The sequence below is a fragment of the Petaurus breviceps genome, unplaced genomic scaffold, assembly GCF_028583685.1.
Source record: "Petaurus breviceps papuanus isolate PSGF00001 unplaced genomic scaffold, PetGlider_PUasm1.0 90895, whole genome shotgun sequence".
NCBI lineage: Eukaryota > Metazoa > Chordata > Mammalia > Diprotodontia > Petauridae > Petaurus > Petaurus breviceps.
The window spans coordinates 8047051-8052855 of record NW_027187372.1 but is presented as its reverse complement, the minus strand read 5'-3'; the positions used below and the strand labels follow the sequence as shown (position 1 = coordinate 8052855).

Here is a 5805-nt window from a genome sequence, read left to right as displayed (position 1 = left end):
CATCTACCTAAGTATAATAATTGCTATTGTTTCTGAGTCAAGAGGGGATGAGGTTCTGTACCTTCTCCATCTCCATTAAGGCTTCTTCCTGGAGGTCAAATCACTCAATACTTAAAGAAATGAGTTCAGACTATTCACTGAAAAGTGAAATACTGAAGTGGAAGTTTAAATACTTTGGTCTCATAATGAGAGGATGTGACTTGTTAGAAAAGCCTCTGATTTTGGGAAAGATGGAAGACAAAAGGAAAAGGAGATAGAAGGGTAGTAGATCGATAAAATGTAATCGTGTAAAGAATAAATATGAACTTTGATAGGCTTTGAGAGACAATGGAGGATAGAAGAACATGGCATGCTATGGTTCATGGGGTCATGAGGAGTTGGATATAACTAAAGAAATGAAAAACTCATTCCTGGAATGATGCACAAACACTTGATTTAAACCTGGGGTATAGATAGAGTGGTTCTTCAGTTATTTCATTATATCCAACTGTTTCAAACACATTTGCTCTTTGCACCTCAAATCTAGAGCCCTGGGGAGATTTACTTAAAGCTTAGGTTTGGCTTATGTTTAGCAGCCTCAAAAGGTGGAGTAAAAAGCTACTCAGAGTTTAACAAATCAAAAATGGGACTGCTAATCATTTCCACCACACACAAAATGTAAGCATGAAAGATTGACAAATATGTATGCTTAGGACTTAAGCGTTTAGTAACATCATTTGTTGTTGCTGTTACACTTTTCCAGGAGATTGATATTTAAAGGATTAAAGTATGATACAGTTTAGAGGACTGCTAAATAGTCATTCTACATATCACCTTGTCTTTGCACTGGCCAAACAGTTACCTCTAGGTTCATGTCTTTTGACAAACCTGGCATATTGTGAGCTCTTCCTAATCATGGTCATACACTCTACTCAATCAATAAATCAAAATGTATTGGAGTTTTAAATACAAATAATAAATAATTCCCACTGTCAAGCACTTCATATTCTAATAATATAGAAATTGTCTAAACAGTCAGTTCTAAACAACAGACAGAAACAATGGAAGTCAAACTATTCTAAAATAAAAATCTATAAAATTGAGCCTAATTATAAATGAAAATGTTGTATCTTAAACATGAGAAAAACCTTGGCACCATTAAAAACAACTAAAAGAAACAAAGCCAGAAGTGAGCAAAATATCCAACTTGCAAAATATGCCAAATAAGAGAAAATTAAGATGGTAAAAAAAATTTCATGGTCAAAAAATAAGTAATGAAATAAATAAGTTCATGTGTATGTGTTATTCTTTAAAAAAAAAAAAAGAGGAAACATTTTTTTATAAACCCGAGTGTTTGTATTATTAGTAGGAAGATTTCATTCTACTTTTATTTATAAGAACAATTAGAGTAATTAGAAAGATGTTTGGCAGAAATTATCACTACACTAGAATTAATACTATATGCTATGATAAAAAATGAAATGGATACATGACAGATGATAAAATGATTTACCATAAAAAATTGGAAAAATCAAGATAGGGGACCTCTCACAACTATTAATGGGGAGGAAAAAATTCTGAAGAAAGAAGAGAGGAAATTATTAAAAATAAAATATACATTTCAACTATTAAAAAAGAGTTTGAAAAAAAAGAAACTGAAACTGTTGTTCCTATGAAAAAATGTGCAAGAAAATGACACAATGCTTAGAGAATAGGCCTTGTAATCAGGAAAACCTGCATTTCAAACATACCTGAGACTTGCCAGTTGTATGACCCTGGGCAAATCACTTAATTTTTCTCTACCTCTGTTTTCTCCTTTCTAAAATAGAGATAATAATATCACCTAACTCAAAAGGTTGGTGTATCTACAGAATTAACATATATAAAGCCATCTGCATTTTTTAAAGGGTTCTATAAATCCTAGTTATTATTTTTTCTAATTTATTTATTTATATTTACTTTCCAACATTAATTTCCACAAGATTTTGATTTACAAATTTTTCTGCCCATCTTTCCCCTACCCCTACCACAAAATAGGTAGTCTAATGAATGCCCCTTCCCCCAATCTGTTCTCTCTTATATCCTCCCCCATACGCCCCCCCCCAACTTTCTAGTAAGGCAAGAAGGATTTTTATACCCTAGAACCTGTATATCTTATTTCCCAGCTGCATGTAAAAAAACCAATTTTTTTACATACATTTGTTTTTAAAACTTTGAATTCCAGATTCTTTTCCTTCTTCCCTGCTTATCCACAAACACTAAGAAAATAAGCAATTCAATATAGGTTGTACATGTGGAGTTACACAAAATATTTCCATAGTAGGTATATTGTGAAAGGCTAATTATATTTCCCTCCATCCTATCCCACCCCTCACTCATTCTATTGTCTCCTTTGACCCTGCCCCTTTTCAAAAATGCTTCTAACTATCTTTTCCCCCAATCTTCCCTCCCTTCTATCATCCCCCTCTTATCCCCTTACCCCCTATTTTCCTGTAGGGTAAGATACACAATTGAGTGTTTGTGTGTGTGTGTGTGTGTGTGTGTGTGTGTGTTATTCCCTACTTAAGCCAAATTCAATGAGAGTAAGGTTGTCCCATTCCCTTTTACCTTCCTGCTCTTCCCCTCCATTGTAACCATTTTCTCTTGCCTCTTTTATATGATATAATTTACCCTAATCTATCTCTCCCTTTCTCCTCCCAATAAATTCCTCTCTTGCCTCTTAATTTTATTTTTTAGATATCATCCCTTCATATTCAACTCATACTGTGCCCTCTATTTATACATGTACATACATATGCACACCCTCACATAAATATTTATACACACCTATACCCTCCTATACTTACATATATATGTATATATTTATACATGTATATATACACACACACACATATATATATATATTCCCTTCAACTGTCCTCATACTGAGAAAAGTCTTATGAGTTGAAATTATCATTTTTCAATGTAAGAATGTAAATAGTTCAACTTTAACAAGTTCCTTATGATTTCTTTTCCATATTTACCTTCTTATCCTTCTCTGACCTTGTATTTAAAAGTCAAGTTTTCTGTTCAGCTCTGGTTTTTTCATCAAGAATGTTTGAAAATCCTCTATTTCGCTTAATGACCATATTTTCCCCTGAAGCATTATCCTCAGTTTTACTGGGTAGGTCATTCTTGGTTTTAATCCTAGCTCCTTTGACCTCCAAAATATCGTATTCCAAGTCCTTCAATCCCTTATTGTAGAAGCTGCTAGGTCTTGTGTTATACTGATTGTGTTTCTGCAATACTCAAATAGTTTCTTTTTGACTGCTTGCAGTATTTTCTACTTTTACCTCTAGGTTCATGGGAACTCTGGAATTTGGCTATCATATTCTTAGGAGTTATCTTTTGGGGATCTTTTCCAAAAGGCAATCAGTAAATTCTTTCAATTCCTATTTTGCCCTCTGGTTCTAGAATATCAGGGCAATTTTGCTTGATTACTTCTTTTTTCTTTTTGTTTTTTGGAGGGCAATTGGGATTAAGTGACTTGCTCAAGGTCACATGACTAGTTTTTGTGTTAAGTGTCTGGGTTAAGTCTGTGAAGTTCTGGATTTGAACTCAGGTCCTCCTGACTCCAGGGCCACTGTCCTATTCACTGTGCCACCTAGCTGCCCATTGATTATTTCTTTTTTTTTTTTAGTATTGATATTTGTTTATTTAGTATAAAAGATTTGTGAGCACTGTAACAAATACAATTTTTACAAATCCATTTTGAAAAATATGTGCTGGCTGTTTATTTTGGTTTCATACTCTTAATTACTTCATCCATCAGTTTCTTTGCTTCTTTGTGTCTTGTAACTGCCCGACTCATACAGTCCTGAAGTTTAGCTCCAGTTAGCCCACTTCTACCTGTTTTGTGTAGACAATACAGTTTGCCTTCCTCATCCATTACGACTGTTAAGGTTCCTGTTGCCAGATGTTCCTCTTCTCCCGTAGGGTCCACTATAAGTAAAGTGTCATCAAATATAGCAAATGATGTGGTGATCAGATATGGTCTAATACTCAAGTGACTTTTCTTTTTAAAATTAACTTCAGCTAAGCCAGTTTCTTCATTTATAGTAACTGTAGGTAATTCGACATTTCTTAAAGCTGCTAACAAAGCAAATATGCAGGCATCCAAGATGTTCCCATCATAGTCAAGGCAAATGAGATCACAATATAGAACCCATGCAAGCTTTCCATGAGAAATACACAAATCTTCCTTCTGTATTATCTGTGAATTGTCAATCACATCTGCAATGAACTGACTAACCACTTGGGCCTCTTCCCCAGGAGGTCCAGACTGAAATCTTGATGAACACAGAGGTAGTAGATCCACATTTGGAACAATATAGCCTTTATTGAGTGAATCTACTGGGGGTGCTGCAAACTCCACTTTAACTGCACAAATTACTATTGTATTTCCCAACTTCACTAAAGCAGAACCATCTGCAGTAGTAATTGAACCTATATTGACAGTAGTGGTCCTGAATTCCCCAAGCTCCCTTCCATCTGGACGGCAGTTCTCTTTCAAAAATCTCCTATAATATTCCAATGGTTCCACTGTTTTGAATCCAGCCGCCATCTTCAACGTGTCCCACGTGCTTCCATTGATTATTTCTTGAAAGATGGTCTAGGCTCTTTTTTTGATCATGGCTTTCAGGTAGGGAAATAATTTTTAAATTATTGGATCTATTTATCTATTTAAATTATTGGATCTATTTTCCAAGTCAATGGTTTTTCCAATGAGATCTTTCACATTGCCTTCTATTCTTTCATTTGTTTGGATCTGTCTTATAGTATCTTGATTTTTTATAAAGTCATTAGCTTCCATTTGCTCCAATCTAATTTTGAGGGAATTATTCTCTTCAGTGACTTTTTGAAATTCCTTTTACATCTGGCAAATTTGGCTTTTTAAGGCATTCTTCTCCTCATTGGCTTTTTGGGCCTCTTTTGCCATTTGAGTTAGTCTATTTTTTAAGGTGTTATTTTCTTCAGTCAGGCTGTTGACTCACTCTTCTTGATTTTCTTGAATCATTCTCATTTCTCTTCCCAAGTTTTCCTCCACTTCTCTTACTTGGTTTTCAAAATCCTTCTTAACTCCTCTATGGTCTGTAACCAATTCTTATTTTTCTTGGGAGCTTTTGATGCAGGTGCTCTGACTTCTTGTCTTCCTCCCATTCCATGCTTTGATCCTTTTTGTCCCCAAAAAAGGAATCTATGGTAGTAGGATTGTGTGTCCTATGCTTGCTCATGTTGCCATTCAATTACTGGGCTTTTGAACTCCTTGTCACGGTAGAACTTTACTTTCAGAATGGAGAGAGCTTTGTCCCAAATAACTGTGGTTTTCACATCTGCCAGAGCTATTAGCAGGGCGCCCTCCCTGTAGCCCCCACAGGCTCTGGCACCTAGCCACATACCCCATGACCTCCACCCAAGACCATGATCCAGATCTAAGAAGGTTAAAGCAAGAGCAAATACTCTCTGAATGGTCTCCTGGTACCCCCACACTCTGCAGGCCAAGAGCTCCTGAGGCAGCCATGGCCACCACGCCTCCGGTGGCTTCTCACCCCAGGGACAGGGGCCAGACTGCATTCTTCTGTCCACACCTGTTCCAACAGAGTTCCATAGTGACCTTTTACTTTTTCTTTGGCCTTTATGGGTTGAGAAGTTTGGAAACCACCACAGCCACTGGTGCTCCACTCTCCTTAAGTCTGCTCCAGCAGCTGCTGGTTGGAGTTGCCCTGGGCCAAAACCACATGGCTCAAGCTGGGCTGGGCTCCGCTTCCAGCTTGGTGCAATAGCCCA

At 36.4% G+C, this 5805-nt stretch overlaps 1 pseudogene; it reads right to left on the bottom strand.

The window, feature by feature from the left end:
* Positions 1-3637: 3637 nt before the first annotated feature.
* LOC138150866 (exosome complex component RRP43 pseudogene) lies at positions 3638-4604 on the bottom strand (annotated as a pseudogene).
* Between the last annotated feature and the right edge of the window lie 1201 nt (positions 4605-5805).